This window comes from Amblyomma americanum, chromosome 1 (genome assembly GCF_052857255.1).
Source record: "Amblyomma americanum isolate KBUSLIRL-KWMA chromosome 1, ASM5285725v1, whole genome shotgun sequence".
Lineage (NCBI taxonomy): Eukaryota > Metazoa > Arthropoda > Arachnida > Ixodida > Ixodidae > Amblyomma > Amblyomma americanum.
This window is the reverse complement of record NC_135497.1, coordinates 102,710,827-102,735,219: the sequence shown is the minus strand read 5'-3', so window position 1 is coordinate 102,735,219 and position 24,393 is coordinate 102,710,827. Positions and strand designations below refer to the sequence as shown.

Here is a 24,393-nt window from a genome sequence, read left to right as displayed (position 1 = left end):
CACAATCCAGTGGGCAGGCTGTGATGACACCACAAGGTTACTTCTTATGTGACCTAGGTGGCCCACCTGCCTCCTAGCTTCTTTGGGAAATTTTGGAGGAATTTTCGCTCACAGTCAACAACGCCGACACCGGATTTTCAGTGAAACGAGCTCCTTCACACTCCTGCATTAAAATTACTTATTTGAAACAGCAAAGGCCAGCTGACAGTCACAGCAGCAAGGAAACTTACTGAGCACTGCTGGCAGTAGATATTTAGAGCAACACTGAAAATTTTGCACTCAAACACGCATTTTTAATATATCTACACACTGGATGCATACAACCGCATCTACAGCAGTTAACATAGGGGATGCGGAGCCTCAGGTTTACTTGGTGCTGCAAGATGTCTGCAGGGAGTGTCTCCCGAAGCAGGTATGCCATACCATGGTGCAGGACCTGCCCAAGGAGACTAACTTGCATTATTGTGCACATTCAATGAAGAACTGCTTATCTTAAAGGGGCGCTGCAACACTATACCACAGAAGCCGATTACTCGGTGATGAATGGAACATTCGCTGCGCAGCTGAGGGAAGTCACGACCGCTTGGGACAGCCCACAAATTCGCACCAAGCGAGGCCTAGTCATTACGCCATCAGGACGATGCACAGCGCGAGTGACTGTCAAGGGACATACCTATCCTGCTACCTTTGCTGTGCTACGCAATGTTCCTGTGAAGTGATCTTGGACATGGATTTCCTTAGTGAGCATAAGGCGATCATCAACCTGCAATCCAAGCTGATCACGCTTTCCACGGACGAGGCCATCCCATCGATGAGAACTTCGGAAAATCCCGTTGCTCTGAGTGTCCTGGAGGAACAAGTTAGCATCCCACCGCGCTTAAGCGTCATCGTAAGCACCACGAAAGCCAATAACACTGAAGCCATCACTGAGGGGAACAAGCAATTGCTTCTAAACCGAGGAATCAGCATCACAAGAGGCACCGCACACTTCCGCAATGGCAAAATCAAAGCACTGCTGACTAACTTCAGTGAAGAATACTGGCACATTAACAGAGGAATGAAGACTGCTTTCTTAGACGAAACATCCGACATACGAGACGCCTTTGCTCTCTCCAACCAATCTGCAGAAGAGTCGCCTGACCAAGAGAACTTGCCTACTTTCTACATCAACCCAGCCCTGTGCTGGAACAGACAACACCAGATCCGCAATCTGCTTTGAAGCTACAGCGAGTGTTTTTCGTCATCCCTGAAGGTCAGACAAACGCTGACTGCCAAGCATCACATTATAACCAATCAGCACGCCCGACCTCTCCGCCAAAGCCCCTTACCATGTGTTGGCACGATAACGACAAGCCATCTGGGACCAAGTGGAAGAAATGCTTCCCAACAATGTCATCCAGCATTCAAAGTGCCCCTTGGCAGCACCGGTTGTTCTAGTGAGAAAGAAAGACAGAGCACTTCGATTCTGCATTGATTACTGCCACTTGAACAACATAACAAAGAAGGACGTCTTCCCTTCTCTCGCATCGACGACACACTGGACCGGCTCTGCAACGCCAACTATTTCTCATCGATGGACCTCAAGAGTGGCTACTGGCAAATTGAGGTCGATGAAAGAGATCGCATGAAGACCGCATTCATCACTGCGGATGGCCACTTCCAAGTTCAAGGTGAGGCCATTTGGTCTCCATTCCGCACCAGCGACGTTTCAATGCGTAATCGATACAGTGCTGGCAGGCCTGAAGTGGCAAATTTTTCTGGTATATTCAGACGACGTCGTTATCGTCGTCTCGAACTTTGAAGAGCACCTAAAAAGTCTTCGAACAGTACTAGACATAATTGGACTACCCTTGAAAGCAGAGAAGTGCCACTTTGCCTATGAAGAGCTGCTGTTTCTAGGCCACATCGTTAGCAAGGAGGGATTACGCCCAGACCCGCAGAAAACAGCTGCTATCGCACTGTTTCCTCCACCGGCTGATAAGAAAGCTGTGCGCAGATTCCTCAGACTGAGCGCGTATTACCGACGATTTGCCAAGAACTTTTCGCGCATCACCGAGCCTCTGACCCACCTAACAAAGGCAGATGTGCCACAATGGGAAGTGCCACAACTGGAAGCCTTCAAGGAACTTCAGTGTCGTTTACAGTCGCCACAGATCCTCGCACACTCTGATGAAAACGGCGAGACTGAAATTCATACCGACCCAAGCAGCGTGGACCTAGGCGCCTTCCCCGTTCAAAAAACTGACAGACTGGAGAAAGTAATCGCATACACTAGCCGTTCCCTGTCCAAGGCTGCGGCTAACTATTCGACAACTGAGATGGAGTGCCTTGCCATCATCTGGGCTACGTCGAAATTCCGTACCTACCTTTACGGATGACTGTTCAAGGTGGTCAGTGATCAGCATACAATGTGCTGGTTAGCTAGTTAGAAGGACCCTTCCAGCCACCTCGCACGAGGAGCCTGTGCTTCCAGCAGTTTGACATCACCGGCATTTACGAGTCCGGACGCAAGCACTCTGATGCCAAATGCCTGCCGGAGCCCCTATAGATGCACTGCTGCCGGACGACGATGAGGACACCTTCCTGGAACCCATCAGCTCCAGCTCTTGCTCAGCAGCAATGCTCGGACCCCGATCTAAAACGCCTCATCAAGTACTTGGAAGTCAAGGTTTCTTCACCCCCATCATCTTTCTGAGCACAGAATGATGTCCTCATGAAGAACTTCGCAGCGAACAAAACAGCCTACCTTCTTGTACCTGCAAGACTGTGCAAGAAATTCTTCAGGCTTCACACGACGAGCTGACAGCTGGACATCTAGGGTTTTCTCGCACCCACCGCCGCATTCAAGACAAGTATTACTGGCCGACTATCTGCCGATGTCGCACATTATGTGAAAATGTGCCGAGACTGTCAGCAACGAAAGACCCCTTCCACCTGACTGGCAGGATTTCTGAACTCCATTGAACCTCCCTCAAGGCCCTTTCAGCAGATCGGCATGGACTTGCTTGGCCCTTTCCTGATGTCAACGTCTGGAAATAAGCAGATCGTCATAGCGACCAACTATCTGAACCACTACATCAAGGCAAAAGCCCTACCGAACGGAACAGCAGCAGAAGCCGCCAAATTTTTCGTGGAGTGCATTCTTCTGCGACACGGCGCCCCCGATGTGCTCATAAAGGACAAAAGAACAGCATTCATGGCAGAACTGACACAAGCCATCCTGTATTACAGCCAAACCAAATCACCGGAGGACAACAGCATATCATCCGCAGACCAACGAACTGACCGAGCACCTGAACAAAACCATCGCCGATATGCTCGCCATGTATGTCGATGCCGAACACAAGACCTGTTCTGTCCCGTCGTCTGTGTGCTTGTCTTTTTTAGCGCTGTGGAACTTTTCTTTTATACAGCATGTACCAACTAGCCCAGCAAATGGTTTTACTTTTCCTTTATTCAACAAGACCCGGGATGCCATCTTTCATTACGTCGTCTTCGCCTAAAACACTGCAGTGCAGGAGCGCACCCAGATGATACCTTTTAGGTTCGTCCATGGCAAGGAGGCCCCGAACACGCTAGATGCCATGCTGCCCAACGTTACCGAAGAAGATAACGCCGACGTCGCCGCCTACCTTCAACGCGCCCGATTACGGATCAGAGTCCAGCAGCGGACCAACGCTAGATGCTACAACCTATGAAGATGCAACGTGAAATACAAGCCAGGAGACCGAGTCCGAGTTTGGACGCCTATTCGCCGCCGCCGCAAACTGAGTGAAAAGCTTTTGGGCCGCTATTTCGGCCGTACAAGGTTCTTCGTCGGTTAGGTGGACTGGACTATTAAGTCGCCCCTGACGAGATGACTCCATCCCAGCGATGCCGCATACGACCAAAAGTTGTCCATGTCGTCTGTCTAAAGATTATTATGCGTGCTAAAAGTTAAGGACGCTGTGTTCCACACTCGGTGTTTATTCTGCACAATCCGTTTTGTTTCTAGTCACCTTATGTTTTAAAGCATCGGGTCAATGACTCTGAGAGGGGAGTAATGCCACGAATCTTCGTAGTGTATGTTTGTTCATTCTTCAAAGCTGCCGGAACGCCACTTTAACGCTTTGTTTGCGATGCAAGGCACGACCAGGAGCTGATTCTATGTTGTTGTAGAATGTTGTAGTAACTTTGCATGCTTTATCTCAAAGTTCACTATCAGCTTTAAATTGAGCACGGCCAAGAGCGGTGGGCATTCTGTTCAACGACTGCCGAGCATGCTTGCTGCTGCGCCGCCGCCGAGTGATTCAGTCCATTGTGGGCGCAAGCCAGCCGAAATATAAAAAATTTTGTTTAGACGCCATTTTCGCTGTATTTATGCTCTCCGGATATCACTCACCACTTCGTGACAATATCAAAGTTTCAAAATATGTGTAGCGTGCAGCATATGTGCATCCCTTATGATGTAACCTAATGCAAAAATTTTTCAAATCTCATCTGCATCACCGAGTTAAAAGTGATCAAAAATTACTTCCTAGTCCTCAGTGCTTCAAGGTCTTCCATCTTTTTTCGTCATTCCCACTATGCTGGAGGCTACATGTTTCCTCCAAAGTTGCAAGGACAAAACACAAGCCTCCCAACTAAATGCACAGCACATATGTGAATGACATGTTTATCACAAAAAGCTTGTGCTTGTAAATGAGGGTTGCAATGACATAACTGCAACCCCTCAGGAATATAGCTGAAGTACCTTCCAAGATATTGAGCCTTACATACATGTTAAGGTTATGTGAAGTTGCTCTCACCCGATTCAAAGAACACTTGGAGTGCTTTCTCAAGCTGAAACGTGGTCTCCGCAGCCGTGAGATTCACCAGGCTGTCATAGTTGGCAGGAATGAGGTCAGCCTTGGACAAAAACAATAAAATATAACAATAAGAACTACATTTACTTACGCCAGGCAACTACAGGATGTACTAAGCTGTGGACATCATGGCGGGTCCAGTGCAAGGCAGATGCAGTGATAAGGAATGTAACCTATATCCTAGTTCTTAATAAAAAAAATTCTTTGTTATCAAACAAAGCAGCCAGCCAAGCCAGACTTCTGAGAGTTGCAGAAAATGAAGGGAGGTATGCAGAAAGAAAGAAAGAAAGAAAGAAAGAGAAAGGAATCAATTGTATACATAGCAAATCTAAGATTAACTCTAATAAATTGTGCTACACTTTGGCCTAGCAGTTTTGCACAAGCACTGGAATGTTCAATAAGTACACTTCTGACCGGATGTATTGCCCAACATTAGAGGTATTCAGGGGTACTTAGAAAAAATATAGAAGCAAACACTTGCTTCCTAACAGCTGCTATGTAACTTAAATGGCTAAGCTCCAACAACTACTTCTCCTGCCCTCTTCCCCCCTTCCAATCTCGGCTTTTTGCACATGTCCACATGTGAATTAACACTAAAAGTAGTAAAACCTGTTGCTGGTGAGATGACATGCCATGAGGAAGTTGCACGCACACACTCAACTTTGGACACGTGTTTTTGCCACCTTTGGGTGGCACATGCGTGCGCTTTTAGACCACTGCAGTTATCTCGCCTCAAAGTAACAACTCTTGCATGCAAGTGCTGTATTTACTCGCATAATATGCGCCCCCTAATTTATTACCCGGACTGCACAAGCACACCAGCATGCACGTGGGTGTGTGCAGGGAAGGCTTAGGAAGATCTGAGTGGCCACATCGCTGCATGCAGCTATGAAAGGTGAGTGAGTGGTGTCAAAAAAGTCAGTACTACAGCCAAATCCTGCTACAGCCAGCGCCGCGACAGTGAAACAAAGTATTTCTCATTCCTCATCAGCAAACCATACAAGGCAATGCAATTAATTCCCCCACAATGGACAGTTTTTGGAGCAAGGTTCAGCTTCAACGATATTTGTCTGAGTAAGCAGCTAATTTTTTTTTCTTGGGGGGGGGGGCGGCTGCATCCACATGTGCCCATATATCTCCTTCTGTTTTACCAAAAACCAAAAAATGGCTGCCGAAGACAGCTTGTACTTTCAATAGTGCAGCTTCCCTGTGGAATCGGAATTAATGTGCAGGCATGTATGCACAAAGAGCGATTCAGCACATGACTGCTTGCAACAGTTTTGCCGATGGCTCGAACTCCACACTTGCGAACAGCCGTCGTTGGTGCAAGGCGGCTTTCGGCTTTTTTGCTTGCTCCACTGACAACGGCATAACGGAAGCGTTCATTTCAGTGCGAAGTTACCGTGTTGACGGAAACCGGTGAAACGTTTTGTGAAAAGCAGTGGCTAGTTCCAAAGCACTTCTTCTGAAGCTTCATTGAGGAGCACGCTAGGCCTAGCGACAACGAGCAAGCGGTGCGCAATGGTCCGCTGTTGGCTGGTGTGCTGGTGGGCAGCATGTCATTGCAAAAAGCCTACCGCCGGCTAGGGTGCACTGTAGTTGCACTTTTGTGCCGCAGGCGAGCATCGTGATAACACAATTTTTTTTTCCTCCTGGTGTATCTGAGCACTAACCTAGTACAGGCACTGCGTGTGACAGCGGTTCTAGGCAGAGACTCAAAAGAACGACACTCCGCCGGCTTGTTTGCACCACGTGTCGCAAAACGTCTTCGAAGACTCCCAGCAACCGCATTTCTTTTCTGGCACGTTGTCTAAAGAATCGATTTCAAGGCGCACAGGACCTCTACTCAACACGCAGTGATGCAGGTGCACGTGCGCCTAGTCTATGCCGAAATGCCTCTGGGCATTTCGTCCAGACAAGACGAAAGTAGAGAGGGCTTTAAAATGCGTGCGGAAAAAATGATAGTTTTGACAGCAAATGTAGCGGGTGCATTTATTACCCGAACACGTCCATCTTCTGAGATTTCCGGAGTACCAAGAATATCGCACCACAGCGCCGACTTCGAAATGGTGAAAGACTGAAGCTGGCAGATTTTTCGGAAAATAAATGTTCATGAACTATCCAGTCCAATCAATCAATGTTCTGGTTTCACTACGAAACTTCTGCTTCAACAAAAGTTTTTGCGAGTCACGTTAATTTCGCTTGAAGCAGGATTCTACGGTAGCTCACTGAAGTGGGATTCAACTGTAATTCGTTTGTAAATTGCTTCCGGTAAAGAAAAGTCAACTGCGCATTGTTTACTGTACTGGCGGTCACTCTTTTGTACGATAGGCTCGACAGAAAACTTCCGGTAACCTCCAGAGCATGTGTCGTGGCAGAATTTGGAAGGAAGTACTGAACTGTTGGCTCTCCTGTTAGTCGCTGCTCAGCCAGGCTATATGCGAGGGTTCCATTTTGTTGCCTTGTATCTCCATTTTCCTCTGACCGCTGGCTTTGTGACTAGAATTCCGTGTTTATTGCTTTGAGCTGTGTATGCGCTATAATGCCATCACATGGAGAACTACATAACGTGGGTCTCGGGGGGGGGGGGGTAGAGTTGCAGAGTTGACTAATACACAACAATATACCGTATACATTGTGTGCTACGACCTTAGTGGAATTTTTTATATCGCGTTCGCAACATCTCCACGCAATTTGTGCACCCCCTTTTATGAAGCCTTAATTTTTAGAAAGTGTGCAAATTAAGCGAGTAAATATGGTAACTGAAGCTGGCATAATTTACTTTCTACAGATCAGTGGAGCTCTCAAGCTGAAGTGTAGCCACTGAAGTAGGCAATCATGGGATGGAAACTGATATACAGAACTCGTCTATAGTGAAGCCGCGTGGACCAGCAAAAATCTTTGATATATGAGCGTCTTTACTATATCAGTTGTTGGTGATGGCATCGCTCTGAGGAGCTGTCTGGTAACTTGGTATTTACTAAACAAAATAAAGTTGGTTTAGAAAAGAAACGTTTAGAAATAGCTTTCATCTTGCTCTAATAGTCTCATTAATGCTACTGTTTTTTTTTCATTTTATGTTATCACTTTTCTTGAGTTCGTCCAAGTCTTGTGGAAGTACCATATTTGCATGAATATAATGCGGCCATGAATATAATGTGAGAGGGAAGTTTGAGTCCACATTGAAAGGCTAACTTTGTGTGAACGTGGCACTGTCTCCCGTGGTCTTAATGTCATTTGAAAGGCAATAGCCGAGAAGTGCGTGTGACAATCAAGTGCGGCAAAACCCCCACACAGTGCTGCTACGCCTGCCCTTCTTGCCACTGATTTGCCCTGCCAGTGCTATGACTGTTCATCCCCCTTTTCCCTTCCCTTACTCATGAGCCTGATGTGCGTTCTTTCCCTGTTCAGTGCCAGCTTTTACTCTCTTCTTTGTTTCACGTGCATCGTGCGCTTTGCCTCACGGCGCCGAGACCTTGGGAAAGTTGGCTTCTCGCAGCCAATGAGCCTGGTGGTTAAGCTGTCTCAAAGAGTGCCGTTTTATCGTTTTCGATAACTATTTGTGTCCAACTGTTGGCCCTGTGATTATGCTGTTACGCGTCTATTGCTCTGAGATGTCTTAGACTAAGCGATGTCATAATGTCATCACTCCGTGGGAAGTATGTTGCCATGACCAAACGCTCTTTACTGTGCTTTTAATAAATATTAAGTATTTTCTACAAGTGAAAAAAAAAATGTACAGTCATCGATGGAAAGCAAGATGGGCTGCAGTTTCAGTTTACTACATTAGTATTTTTACTATATGTGAGTTTAGTACAGTGGGGTTCCACTGTATAACGATGCTGTCATTACAAAAAATACTGGCATGCAACTTCTTACAATAATGAATGCAAAGAAGATGCACTTATAGCACTCACCTTGAATGCTTTTAGTGCTCCATCAAGCGTGACAATGAATGTTTGTAAAAATGGTCTGATTCCATCATTGGCTTCGTAAGAAGTGAAGTCATCCTACAAAAATGAGCACACAGTTATATTCGTCTTTAAAAAAACTGCCTTGCTTCATGTACTCACTTCTGTCAACGTGTGGTCAGTTGACTGGAATGTGTCTGCCCATGACTTGATGTGTGGCTTGACTGCAGCATTGCAAAGCTCTGCCACTCCATGGCTTAGAAGAGATTGAAACTTCAGTGAAGAGTTGTTCAGGTCAGTCAGGCAACTCTAAAGGACAGCAAAGCTGCACAGTTACTGTCACTTTAAAAAAGTACTGATCACAACTTACAAGCACAATGGTAGAAACCAATGTGTAATGATGTGATAAATGCCTTCAAGCAGTAGACACTGTGGGTGCCCTAATAAAAACTAACACGTTAAAGGCATGCGGCTACCACATACACTGTTATAAAGAACAATTCAAAAGAGAAAAAGCTTCTACTGTGACACTGTGGCCGAAAATTGTGTTTGTATTGTACTGTATTGGGTTTTATGGCACATAAGCAACTCAGGCCATCATGTGCCAAACACATGGTATAATTGCTTTCACAAATTGGGCATCCTCAGCGAAAGTCCTTTTCCGGACAAGGACTCCGAGGAGCCAAACAAATCAAATAAAGACCTCAGCCTTCTTCTCAGGCCTGAGAAAATAGATGAGGTGCATCACAAAGTGCGTGGAAGCACAGGGTAAGAATTTTTAGATATTATGGTTTTTGTGTTATTATAGTTAAAGATCACTGCTTCTTTCTGGAAACTAAAAAGCAGATGAAATATCTACAAGTGAATTATTTCCTAAAAGTAAACTTGGGTGGAAAGGAATGTGTTGATTGTAAAATACAGTAAAAAATTTTTTTTCTTAGCCGTTCGAGCCCTGTACACAAAAATAAAATGTGATTTACTGTGATCTCACCTCCACATTTCTCACAATGAGGTATGTCTTGTTTTGTCAGTAGAAAGTTATGTCAGGTGTGTGTGTCCGATATGCATGCAGCATAAAATTATCTCTATAAAACGTTCCTGGCGTTTGCACGATCTCCTTTCTCCCAGGATAGGTTTTACTAAACATAGTTTGTTATTTTCTTCGCTATTCTATATAGACTGCCATTTTTCAAGTTTATTTTTACTAACTTTATGCAATCTGGATAGGGTATAGTATTTACAGTCCTGACTTCCTTATGGTGAGCTTGAGCAGTGCACGCGTCAGCTCTCTCGTTGCCACTAATTCCAAGATGGCTTGGTACCCAGCAGAACTTAATTTCATATCCTTGTGTTTCAGCAGCTATTATGTTATGTATTATATCTCCTATTAAAGGCTTTCTTACATTCCTGGCATGCAGTGCTGTGATTGCACTAAGCGAGTCTGTGTAGATGATGCTGTTTTGAATGTTCTTTTTGAGTTTTTTTGCGACAGCCACGGAAATGGCATAACATTCGGCTGAAAAAATTGACGCACACCATGGCAACCTGACTACCTTTTCCCATTTATTTTGTACTACAGCACTTCTGACATAAAATGCTGTTTTATAACAGTCTGTATAAAATGCTCTGTACTCTTTGTATTTTCCGCCTAGTGCCAAAAATTATTATATGTGTTCACATGGTGTTTGCCTTTCGTGAAATTGTTTCGGTGCGTAGTCCCCTACTGCGGGAAAGGTGTACCAAGGTGGCAGTGGTTCGGGTCTCTGGGCAACATCAGGTTGTGTGTCCAGAATACCTAATTTCTGGGAAATTTCTTCAAAACGGAGGATGAGAGGTTTCACAGCATTGGGTATGTTAATAAAAAGCTGCTTTGACGGGCACTTTGCAACTGGAGTAGCGAAGATGTTTTGGTAGTGAACGAGTTTTTAGGACGTATGCACATGTGAGCATGGCTCTTCTATCTGCAAGGTGTGGTTCGTTACATTCTACATATAGACTGTTTATTGGCGATGTCCTGTATGACCCACTTGCAAGGCGCAGACTTGAGTTATGTACTGGATCTAAATGCTTCAAGTAGGACTGCCGAGCTGAACTGCACACTATGCACCCATAATCTAGGCAAGAGCGAGCTATGCTGGGGTAGATGTGTAAAAGGCAGGTCCTATCAGACCCCCAGCGTTTGCGTGAAAGCACCTTTAAGATATTTAATTATTGAGAAGCTTTCTTCTCCAGGTTCCTTATGTGGGGTAAGAAGGCCAGTTTTTTGTCAAAAGTTATGCCCAGAAATTTGTGGTCACTCTTTACTGGTAACTCGGTTTCATTCAGGTGTAGGCTAGGATCTGCCTGTAGGTCACGTTTGAGTGGGAAAAGAACGGCCACTGTTTTCTCTGGGGAGAACCAGAAACCATTTCAGTCAGCCCATGCTGAAAGTTTATTTATTGTAAACTGCACTTGTCTTTCGCATGTTGATATGTTTGAGGACGTGCAAGCTATCTGAAGATCGTCGACATAGACTGAATACATAATGGACCTTAGAACTATTTTACTAATAGAGCTCATTTTAACAAAAAAGAGGCTTGTGCTTAAAATACACCCTTGAAGCATTCCATTTTCCTGAGTGAAAATTCTTGAGAGGGTTGAACCGAAGTGTACATGGAATGTACGGTTTGACAGGAAGTCTTTCAGGCAGTTCAACATCCTGCCACGAATGCCAAGTTCAGCCAAGTCCTAAAGAATCCCAAACCTCCAGGTCATGTCATATTCTTTCTCTAAATCGAAAAAAAAAGCAGCAAGACTGTTGTTTGTGTACAAAAGCTTCACGGACAGTATTTTTAAGGCGAACTAGGTGGTCTGTTGTGGAGCATGCCTTTTTGAAACCGCACTGATGAACACCGAGAATCTCACAGGCGTCTAGCACGAAGGTTAATCTAATATTCACAATACTTTCAAAGGATTTCGCAATGTAGCTGGTGAGGGCTATGGGCCTATAACTGGTGGGAGAGGGTGGTGGTTTTTCGGGTTTTAAAAATCGAACAATGATGGCCTTCTTGCAGGATTTGGGTAGTTTACCCAATACCCAAACCTTATTAAAAAAACTTAAAAGTCCGCCAACTGCATGCTCAGAGAGGTGGTATAGCATTTGATAGTGTAATTCTGCCAGGGCCGGGCGTAGTCTGTTTACCAGCAGACAGGACTGTGCTGATTTCTTGAACTTATCATATGCTTCATTTGTACATCCACTTGTAAGGAGTCTGTTTCTCAGCTGTGTTTTTGTACTTTAGAAATGATTGTGTGTAGTGTGATCAGCTGGAAACCGCTGAAAAATATTCACCTAAAATGTCTGCCTGTTCTTCGATGTTTGTCTGTATACCAGGGGCTGTTAGACGGGGAAGTGTGAATGGGGAGTATTTACCACTCAGCTTTCGTACCTTCTCCTACATTTCTTCTGATGTGGTTGGATGTCACGTAACTTAGCCACGAAGTTTTTTCGGCAGTACGGCGGATATATTGATCGGGCTTATGCTCTTGCCTTTTTAATGTTTATGAGGTTTTTCTGCGTGGGGTAACTGGGAAAGGTTCCCCAAGCTTTGTTTTGTTTCTTTTCTGCTACTCTACATTCTTTTGTACACTAGGTTTTGTGGTTTTGTTTCACCACTCCAGAAGATTGAGGTATAGCCAGGTGGGCAGCGGAAATAATGCAGTTTGTGAAAATTTCATTAGCTACACTTAAGTTATCTGGGTCTATTTTTTCTAGGCTGGCATTTTCTTGAAACAGCGCCCAGTAGGGCAAATGCAACTTCCAACGCCATGGTTTTGCTAGAATTATTTCCGGAGACGATGTTAGGTTGATAAGAACGGGTAGGTGATCGCTGCCATACGGGTAGTCCAAGACATCCCATATAAAATCAGTAAAAACAGAAGGTGATGTATGAGACAAAGCTACAAAACTCCATTTTCCAGAGCTCGGAGAGCAGTATGTGCGTCTGCCTGTGTTGAATAGGCATATATTACTGCACAGAATGAAATCTACAATACGGCCTCTAGTGTCCGTTTGTTCGCTTTCCCAAAAATTGGAGAGAGCATTTAAATCCCCGACTAACAGATATGGCTCTGGTAATTATTTTAAATGTTCTTTAAGTCAAGTAGTCTTACTGTCAGGTGTGGTTGGAGACATTCGAAACATATTGTAATTGTTTTAAAATGTACAACAGTTACTGCAACAGATTCAAATGCAGTCTGAAGCTTGACTTCGTGCACGGCCACACTACTTTGGACGGCTATGGCGGTACCTCCAGAGAGCCTATTTGCTTGCTCTGTCGTGGCGAAAGAATTTATAGTTACTTAAAATATTTTTATGTTTTGATTCTAGGTTTGTCTCCTGGAGGCGTAAAACAACCGGGGGATATAAAGTTAGAATATCTTTTACATCATAGTAGTTTTATGACATGCCTCAACAGTTTCAGTGAATTAGGAACACCACATCTGATGCCTTTTGGGGATGTATTTAAAAGCTTATGCTGTCGGTGTTGTGGGGCCCTTTATTGAAATTTTCCCTCCCTTTCTGTGTTCAAGGGAGTTGCGCCGTCGCTGCTGCGGAGGCGGGCTACTGTTTGTATCTGTCGCCTCGCAGTACGCAATAGATTTCCGTGGGGAACCCGTGGGGGTACAAATTTCAAATTTGCGGCTTTTCTCGATGGGGGGAAGCCATGCAGCCTGCCGGCTCAGGGGCCAGCGAACCTTTTTTTTGAAATGGCAGGGCAGCCTTGGCTGCCCCTGTCAGAGATGTGGATGGATGGCCCTGCCTGGGCAGGGGCCTAAATTTGGAGTGGTGTATTACCACTCCCACTAAAATTGGTTGTCCCAGAGGTCGCCGTCAGGTGCACCTCTGGGATGTCAATGGTGCCGACACCGGAGTGCCGTCCGGGTGGGGGACGGGGCAGGCAAACATCAACATTGGTGTACTGTGTGCCCACTGTCACCACACGCCGTTGCCCCCCCCCCCCCACGCGCATAGCGTCAACATATGACCTATATGTCTGTTCACTGAACTTTTTTCGTGTCTCAGGGTAGGATATATTTTCACGTACTTCAGATTGATTATTTGCTTTTCTTTTTTAAAGACCTCACTGGTTTGCGAGTAGGTTGCTTGTGGACCTTGACAATTTGCGCATTTTGTTTCAGTTGCTTGGCAGTTGTCTGTATCATGATCAGTATCGGCACATTTCAGTTTCGGCCCCTCATGTCTTGCTGCTATGGCCATACCTTTGGCATTTGAAACACCACCTAGGGTTAGGAATGTATGGGCGCACTGGGCACCTGATGAATGCAACCCGGACAGACGCGGGCAAGTGAGTGCTGCCGAACGTTAGAACGATGTGCGGTGTTATTTCTTCACCTTTGTGCCTTACAGTGTTGCAGCGAAGGGATGTTACCACCTTGGTCTACCAAATTCTCGAGGACCTCGTTGTCATCCTCCGCCATTAGCAACCACTCAGAAATTACTCCCTGAATGCTGCTGAGGCTTCTGTGAGATGTTACACTAATGTCAAGGTCACACAGTTTCTGTTGTGTGAGTAATATATCACTCTGCTTCTTCGATTTCACATGCAGAAGCAGATCTCTGGAGGAGAGTTTTTTTTGCTTCATATTCCTCGCCTATGTTGGTCTCTAGACATTTTTGTATTATGAACACTGATTGCGCGGCCACTGGAGCATTTTGCTCAACAGCATGCACTATCAGGAACTGGGGAAATTTTCAGGAGATTTAGAAGTTCACACCTTCATTCCTTCGAAGTGGTACTGTTTCCGGTTCCAATCTTTTTTTTTTCAGGGGGGGGAAATTGAGAATCCATGCAGCATGTATGGATTAAGGGTTCCTATTCTGTCACTTGTGCTTCACCCTTATAGACACAAGAAGGTCCCGGAGCTCCCCACCTGGTATAGAGATGGGGAGCCCGTTGGCCGGGGCTTGACCATGGCCCCTGACCGTCACCGTTCATGGTTTCTGCCCTTCACCTTACAACGTATCGCCACGGTGCAGATTACAGCTTCAGTATGGAAGCTAAGGGTCGGTGGTGGCGCCAGGCACCATCACCTTGAGACTCAAGTGCCCTAGCGGGACTGTGGCCAAAAATATTCCTAGCGATGGCACCTGCAGAAATCTACCAACCGTTTATTATACTTGGCTTCCTGGCTGCACTCTCTAGGAAATGCATCAAAACTTAACTAAACCAAGCCAAAATCAGTTGGAACAAATCTAGATTGTTCCATGGACAAAAACAAGAGAGTGTGTGGAAGGGAGAAGAGCAAGCACTAGAATTTGAAGAAAGTTGTTTGTTTTCTTTCATTAAGTATACACAAACAAGCATGCACGTGTGATGGTATAAAGAAGAGGTCATAAAATGATGTGCGAATGGAGCATGCTTCTGGACCAGCTTCAACAAACAAGTGCTAGTTTCTCATTTTCTGCTGGTCTTGCATACAGTTTTCTAACACACTTTCTGCATACACTTCTAGCCGCTTACGAGTTCATACTTAAAAAAAAAACTGCATCACCTAATTCATCAGTGCCTTTATTTATTTTTTATTTACAAGATACTGCAGGCTAAGTGCTCAAGCAGGAGTGGCTTACAGATATATATAGTATACGAAGAATGAAAAATACAGCAGCATAACTCACACCAACCCATATGAGCAACAGAAAGAAACTTGTCATAACACCTCAGTGACAATGAATCACAGATTTGAAAAATTTTTGCACGACACAGTGTTCAATGTCACTAAATAAAACCTAAAAAAGTATGAACACCGATTTTGTGGTTACATATTTTATTCTCTGCAATGATGCGCAAGACAGCAAACATGAGTCACCAGATGGAAATTGCCTGTGACAAGTAAATAATTTATAACTGAATTTATCTCTCACATTATTTTAATTTCAACTGCGATACGGTGGCTATGAAATCGAATTTCAATTAAGGTTACATGAGCAAAACGCTGCTTTGTCATTTTAATCCACTAAAACTCTTATGCTAGCCTGCCCCAAAAGCCGGAATGGCAAAAAATGAAGAAGCAGCTATAATATCGGTGTTTTCATATGCCTCATGTGACCTGAACTGAACTTTGACAACACAGTCATCATTTAGCTGTTTGAACTGAAACTGAAATAATGTGTGAGAAGAAATTCAAATATAAATTATTTACGAGACATGGACAAGTTCCACATGCAGAATTATGCTTACTAATGTCCTGTGTACCACTACAACAAAACAATATAGAATCAAAATTTTGCGTCTCTACTCTGTAAAGAATTTGAATGCTTGACGGCAAGCTTGAGACCAAATTTGTAAATATGAAATAAATAAACTTGCTTCCTCATCATTTGTTATGGTAAATAAAAAAGCCACCCAACCAATATAGGAACAGACACGAGAAACCAAACTCAAAACTCGCCTCCAGTTTAGCTGTCTCTTGTTCAGTGGCTGAAGAAAAAGATTTGGAAAGGTCTTCCTGTGAAAACAAACAGAAAATTAGATCAAACTGGCAATTCATATCAATAACAATGTAATAAAGCATAAATTGAAATTATAGAACGTATGTCTTAATTTCAGAAACCCTGCTCACCTGAAGAGAGCTGGCAAGTGTTTTAGTGTATTCCCGTGCCATTTCCACATTGTTCAATGTCGTCTGCCAAAAAAGAATAATTCACTCAACTTGAGGTCAAATACACAAGCACACAACAGATGCTTTGGCATACAATGCAGGTAAAAAAGATCCTCCAGCATAAAAGTATGCATATCAGCAAATATCGAAGTTAACAGTAGCTGATTCAAGCTATCAGTCGCTTTTTATAAAACAGCCTGCCAGGGGTTCTCAAACTTTTTTGCCTCAAGGAGGCCCCAACAGCTTTCAACGTTTCAAGGAACCCCCAACCCCCTCTCGTCACAATCGGGCATAAGTGTCACAATCTGGCGGTGTTGCTTATGAATGGAGAACTTTTTTTTTCATTTCGTTCATTTTTGTAAGTATCTGATAGTTTTCGTACTTTCAGCCATCACTTTTTTTATTCAATGCCCATGTGCTCACCCTTCCAATCCGAACGCAAGAACTCATAACACAACAGTAACAAGACAAACGTTCCCCTACATTCACACACTCAACTGGCTGCGCTGCGCACAGAATCACGTGTCGCCTCATCCGGCTTTCATCGCCTATCTGCTAATTCCTCACTCCGGCATCAATGCGACTTCTGTTTTTTTTTCTCCCTAATTTTGAAAGATACTGGCTTTTCGGGAAAAATGGGCTTGCCGGCAGCAAAACCTCACCCCAGTGCCACTGACGCCATTCAATCACCCAGTAATACGCCCGATGAGATGCGCACAGTTTTTTTTTTGTCTTGGCTGGCCTTGGCTAGCTCGGCGACATGGCCCACACTTTCAGTCGCTACGCGCTGCGCCGCCTTGTGCGCCATGCCCCTTCCACAACATCTTACTGGCATTCTAAACATATGTGTATTGGCGCAGCAGTGTCTCGGCACGCTGCCAAGTTCACTGGGCGAGCCACTGCTGCTGGCGCTCCAGTCAAAACAAACATGTGGCTCTGTTATTGGTGCACAACATCTTTGTGCGCTGTCAAGGTCTGTGCTGAGGATGGCACTGACGCCGACAGCATGAAACTGAGAAACGAGCTAAGAAGAGCTAACGTTCTGAAATCAGCTTTAACAAACCAGGTACTGCGTCTGCTTTGCACATGCCCACCAGAAGTTTACTGGAAAGGGGGGACTTGCCACTGTGAATGCTCACGACACCCACGAAAGCAACCCACAGAACCCAGTTTGAGAACCCGTGACTGCAAAAAGACGTGGGCACTTTTCCTTAATAAAGGATCCCAAACTATATGCGACCAAAAGGTGACTGCAAAGTTACCATTAGAACTAAATTATTAAAGTTGACTACTATTGGCTAAATTTTGTCTCACAAGTTGTTGCAGCGTTGTGAACGCTGCGGCGAACTGAGCCAATCAGAACAGTGTATGCTATCAAAACGTGTTCCTCCATTCCCCTAGGCTTATGACTGGTGGCTCCAACCCTTGGGAAGGAAAGAACAGCACTGCCCAACTGCTGCACGCAGGAGACTTGGCTGACTCGGCGACTCCATGTTAACGAATTGTGTCACACCACTTCGCAGCAGGACTCCACAGTACTGTGTTCGTGTGGACTTCCTCTGCTAATATAACCAGCAAACAAAATGGTCGCTGTACTTTAAAAACAGCATCCTGAACTACTGTAAAAACCGGAATATAGGTCGAACGTTTTTCAAAACACCATGGTGAAAAGCCGACCCCCGTCTTATATACCGGTCATTGGCAGAAAAACTACGGAAGTCTTGCAACAATGGGTGGCTGAAGTAAACAGCCTCCATCGTCATAAGCAGCAGTGCCACCATTTTGTGTTTCCGTAGGTGCAAAGCGGACGCTGACAGCAATTTACCGTCGCCTTCAAGAAAAACACTACTGAGCACGCCGAAGCTCACGGCAACCTGGCGGCACAGCGCGAATTTGGAGTATCCAAAAAGAGCATTCAGTACTGGTGGAGGCAGAAGCTGCGTATTACAACTTGCAGCAACCAGAAGAAAACATCATTTCGTGGGCGGACCGCAGCGTATTCAGAATTGCAAGAAAAGGTTGCACTGCACGCAATATCGCTGCCTGTGACTGCCGAATGCATCCGCGTGAAAGCGGTAGAGATCGCGCGTGCCTCTAGACTCATGAGGGCACAATTCAAAAACTCGCCATCTTGGGTGCAGCAATTCATGAAGAGGAAGGGCTTTCTCCATGGCGCCGTATTTGCGTGTGCCAGAAACAAACAAGCGGGTCGATGGGTGCGCGATACTGTTAAATAATTGGCTGGGTGTGCATACGAGCAGCATTTAAATGAAAACAAATACTGTCACCATTGTGGAACCTGTCGAGTCACATTTGTTTCAAGGTAAGGGTGTCTTTCGGTAGTTTTTCCATTGCAAAATATTTTTTTCATTATTAGAATCTGTTAGTTAGGGGGTCGACCTATATTCCGGTCCGACCTATAGTCCTGTTTTTACGGTACCTTTTCAATTACTGCAATAATTGTTAGAGAAATAGTCACAACACTGCTCAAATATTTGAGGGACTATTTCTTCTCTTCCTTGGCCCTGATCAGATGAAAGAGCTCTACCTTTCACATTGCTGCAATCAATTTGTAAGATGAAGTATAACATATGTAGTGCAGTAACACTGACCTTTTTGACTACCAGACTGATGGCCTTTCCCTAGAACCCGTAACGTCTTACAAATACATACCTGGGTGTTTACTTAATTAACTAACAATCTGTCCTGGCAAACACATATAAAGTTGATTTGCAGCAATGCCAATCGCATGCTTGGATATTTAAGGCGAAATTTTACTATGGCACCGTCCTCTTTAAAACCTCTACTCTATAAATCACTCGTACGACCAAAACTCGAATATGCATGCTCAGTGTGGGATCCTGGTCTCGAATGTCATACTCAAATGTTGGAGTCTGTGCAATATCGCTGTGCAAGATTCATACTTCACAACTACTCTCGTCTATCAAGTGTATCAAACATGGAACCTACTTTGAACCTCCCCAACGTTTTTATAGAGGGGGCAGCACCTCCCCCCCCCTCCCCAAGTATTGAATTGCTTGTACTTGGATCAGATTTCTGACAATTGAAACACATTAGTTCTAGGACTCTTAATTCAAAGCACAGTGGGGCTGAGCTGCCCTCGTAGCCAGTTGTAAAGCATTTCGTACATCAGTAACCTAAACCTGTCACGTCCCAACAGAAGTCGACTGTCTGACTCGTGTACATGACCATGATTAGCAGAATTTGAACAAACTATGCACAGACTTTTTTAATGCAATTGATCACTCCTCATGCATGAAGCTTCCAACCTATAAAGCTCCCCATTTCAATTAATTTTATATTGCCATGAATCTGCACCGTTTCTTCGTTCACACTCACAACCACCGGCACGCGGTTTTATCATTTTGTTTTGTAATGCAAGATGCGACCACACTTATATCCATTGATCGTTGCCACGTGCAAATGATTTCTACATTTTTCCAGATTCTTCAAGTTACTTTTGGTTCTTTATCTCGAAGGTTCCTTGCCAGCTTTAAATTGAGCACAACCAAGAATTGCATGGCATTCAGTTCGATGAATGCCGAGCACGCTTGAGGCTATCGCTGCCGCCGGCGTAATTCAGTTATTAGTGGGCGCGAGTCAGCCCCTTAAATACCGAATTTTGGAAGCCTTTTTGTTCTCTTCCTGACTGCTGGAATGTCATCATCACAACGTGACAGTTTTCATCACGTTTTGAACTTTGGAAAAAAATAATATATATATATATATATATATATAATTTATTACGTAAATGAGCATTAAATAAATAAATAAAATAAGCCCCCCCCCCCAAAAAAAAATGTTCCGGAGTCCCTGATAGCTAGTAAAGGAAAGGTGCAGTGTTGTCTCTGCCAGATTACAAGAAAGTTTAATTTTGCGGCACAAAGGGTATCACATTTTGCCGTCATTTAAAACTATGCCTGGTACAATGGTACTAGATACTTGGGCCTGTAAAATGCCATAGTCAACCATGGTGTGCTGAAGGATAACCGCCTGTGCTGAAGGATAACCGCATTTTAAGATTAAAGAGGCTACTTTCAATGAAAACGGAGCATTAATGACCATTACATAGAAACGATAAAAAAGTAAATATTGGTACTCCTAAAACCATCCGTTTTTGCAAGCAACCTCTGGCTACACCAAACAGTTTATATATGCAGATCCCCGACGCTATACTAAACCGCCATAAAAAAAAAATTGTAATATAGACGATTACAACAGCAAGTAATGTGAAGTCTGAGCGCAGCTCTTCACGTATTTTAGTTTTGCTGCCCTTCGGGACCTTGCCGTGGCAGCCACCTGTGAGCTGCCCATTTCTCCCCTTTCGTTGTGGCAGGTGGCGTTTTGCCCTGCTACTACCTGCTGCAGTTGTCAGGTGGCGTGTCACACTGCTTGTCACCCTGCGGGATTGTCCCATGAAAGCCACCTTCCAGGCTCTCTCTCTTCTACTTGGACAACTGGTTACGCCAACGACTACACCAACAACGCTGACGACTACAACATGGAAGCCAGGAACGGGCACATAAGGACTGCGCTTTAGAACTGGACGGAGTTGTCCTCAGTGCTACATTGAAATGACCCCAAACCTTGCCTTGCCAATCAAGAGAAGTACCATGGAGACTACAAGATGCGATAAAAGCAACGTTATCCAAAAAAGTTTTTTCTTAATCTGCAACCGGAGAGGAAAAACTAAATGTCACATTTAGTTTTAGCCACTTCCCCCAGAGGTCTTCTCCTCTGTCTTCCCTCAGCTTGTGCCTCCACAAGCATCACCCCCTTACTAAGGCCGTGGCGGATACTGACCCAACACTTGCTGCATTGTTACATCATGACATGCTATGTGCTGTGTAGGACTAGCAACTTGGCAGAGATCTTCACAATGGATCAGTCTCTCTGTTGCACATCAAAACAGACATGCACTTGAAAACACCAGATGCAATAATGGATTAGACATATCGGCACTTGTGCAGGGAAATAAGCACTTACCCAGGGCTGCAGTGACACAGCTGAAGGGCTAAGGTGGCAGGTTAGACGGTCAGAATTTTGGCAACATGAAAACATGTTTTTTACAAGCATCACACGAGAAGCACTTCCAACACAGTTTGTGCACCAAGTTTAAAATTGCAGTGGAGAAAGAAAAGAAACTCATCAACAATCTCAAAAATAGGAACAACTTCTTTAATGCGCAAATTTTTTTACCCTGCTACATCAACTGCCTTTCATACTACTGTTGCAAAGTGGGCCTCAGAGCTAGGGATTGAAAAGTTAACCAATTTTACTAAACTAACAGAATAAGACGGACCCCTGCCCCTTTGTTTGCTGAGCAGTAATTATACAGAATGAAGATGAAATTCTTGTAGCAGCCGCACACTTTTAAAAATAAAAGCGCTGTTTCCATACAGAAAAAATTTCCTGCCATGAACCACTGCAAAAACTCCTAATGCCATGTACAAATCTTTACTTAGCAGCAATACTGCATTACGTCCTCTACAAACACCAATTTGCTGCTGCACAGGATGAGCCACTCTTAAGGTAAACTTGCCGCCGCGGTGGCTCAGTGGTTATGGCGCTTGGCTGCTGACCCGAAAGCTGCTGTACAAGGTGAGGTGGGCCACTCTTAAGGTGAACACGTGAGGATGTGGCCGCGCTTTTAAAGTGCCAGTGCACCCATTCCAGCCATGCATCAAAACGAACTGGCAGATGGTGCGAAGCATCACCTCCAGGTCCTTTTGCACCTATACCAGTTTGATTCAATATGTGGCAGTACAGAACAAACGGGCATTCCAGAGAGTGTGGCTACACACTGGTGTGTTCACCCTAAGGGTGGATCACCCTGCAAGTCTACATATACACTGCTGCCAGCATTTCCACTACGGACAGTCAACACTAATGGTGTCCTGACTGTGCAAAATGCTTTTATTGTCCCTCTAACAATTACAGTAAAAACTCGTTAATAAGAACTCTGTAAATTCAAGCTTACGGCTAATTTGAAATGACGCCCGGATCCCGGCACAGCCCTGTGTATCTCAATGGGGAAAAACTCCCTGTAATTCGAACATGTCGGTATCCACAATGGTTAATCCATGGTTAATCCAAACTAGAAGCCTCTGCCTTACACCGCTCCTCGTAGATAGAAGTCGGCCCATAGTTGGTACCAACAAGCTGCAAATTTACTAGAGACGCAAAACAATGAAAAGAGAAAAACAAGCCACCTGCACAAGGCGTGATGTGCACTTGGCTGGGGGAGTAAGTGCTAAGGTGCATGCCAAGTGGATCTTAGCTGCTAGATCACTGGCTGGCGCACTGGGCATCGCTCATGCTACCAATGCTCCGGTGCAAGCTGTTGCAGATAGTAGTGTGAAAGCACTACCCCAGATATACCAAACCCGCGCAAGAATCTTGTCATCTTGCCTTGCCTTGTGCTCTGAACTGACCCGAAGCAGGTGTTCATTTTTCTATTGGAGGAGACACTTAAGCTCCGCCTTCAGGGTATGATGCGATAGCTTTAGTCAGTTAATGACCATATATGCAGAAGCGGTCATTCCCTACTTAATATTCATAGATCGCGGCAAGTCCTCATACCATTATCAGCACAGAGGCACAGCGATTAAGCGATGCGCCACTGCCCTGTCAGGTGGCTTGTTTTTATCATAGCCACCAGAAGGGATTGTGCGACTTGTGTTGCTCTTCCCAAGCAACCTCTCGCAACCAATCATTAATTTAACTGCCACCTGCCAGGGCAGGTTGTGATGTCACCACAAGGTTACGTGACCTAGGTGACGCGACACCTCTCTCCCATTGGCTACAGCTTGCGTGACGCTCCTACCCGAGTAGCCCAAGTAAGCTAGTAACTAGGGTAACTGGAGTAACTCGGGTAAGTTACCCAAGTAATTCAACTTTCTCAATTTTTAACTAGAGACCCCGCTTACAATTTGTGACGTCACTGTTGCAGCATTACTTAGTTCTAGTGCAGGTGACATTGGTAGCCAGTGCACTGACCGTGAGGCCTCTGGTATGAACAACTGCACACGTATTGCAATAAGACATTTAACATGCATTCTGCTGACTAGTGCGTGACTGTGCAGCTTAATTACAGAAACTACATTTAAAAATGAAAACTGGTTCTTCTCCAGGCTTCTAGGTGCCCATGACACTCTCTCCCGAAAAGAACGTTGGGACCCAAAAACGCAAAAGAAAAGGGCAAGACACTGCTGACAAAGCGGCACAGTTTCCCCAAATGCTGCCATTGAAAACGCGCATGCCTTGAAAGGCAATACCCACACTGGTGAAATACTAGGGCAAGCTTTTGAGTTAACATCGTACTGTGCATGAGGAGGAATGGCAGCGACTGGCGGAGACCCTTTGCTATTGGCAAGTCTCGCGCACTGCTATCTTTCAGGAGCTAGGTTTACGTACGCCACAGGACGAACACAAAGGCCTAAATAAGTGTGACATTCCGTTCTCAAGCAACGAGCGTACAACCAGCATAAGTTCCAACGACGTGGTATTGCGCACAATTTGCTCACTGAGTGACTTGTTGAGTTCAAAAATACAAGCTCCTATTCGTGCTTGATATATTTGTAATGCGCCACGTGACACCCTCCTTGGCTGTGGTGACAACGTTCTTCTCACCATCAAATTTCGAGCGCAAGATTCAGCCACTGGACAAGGGCATCATTCCTGCGCTTAAGATGCCCTATCATGTACATCAGTCAACTGATGCTGATAGCAATTCACACACCACGTGGTGATGTTCTGGTTTGGATATCTTTGTATGCTACTGTGAAAATGATTAAGGCCGTGTGCATGGGACTGACTGCGGAGCGCACCAGGAATTGCTTCCGTAAGCATGTGTTATGGGCCAATGAACGACTGAGAACACTGTTGAAGATCTACGTGATTAGATGCATGTGGATTTGTAGCAACGCGTTGTTGATGCACAGTTGACCAGATGT

The 24,393-nt window shown here is 44.8% G+C and overlaps 1 pseudogene across 1 annotated transcript in view; it reads right to left on the bottom strand.

The window, feature by feature from the left end:
* The window catches only part of LOC144113369 (conserved oligomeric Golgi complex subunit 4-like), a 57,636-nt pseudogene that overhangs the window by 7,928 nt on the left and 25,315 nt on the right, over window positions 1-24,393 (bottom strand). The window contains exons 7-11 of the transcript XR_013310750.1: window positions 16,379-16,441; window positions 16,208-16,264; window positions 8,918-9,064; window positions 8,762-8,854; window positions 4,788-4,887 (exon numbers count right to left, since the gene is read on the bottom strand). The product of XR_013310750.1 is annotated as a conserved oligomeric Golgi complex subunit 4-like (transcript). The remainder of the gene's footprint in view (window positions 1-4,787; window positions 4,888-8,761; window positions 8,855-8,917; window positions 9,065-16,207; window positions 16,265-16,378; window positions 16,442-24,393) is intronic.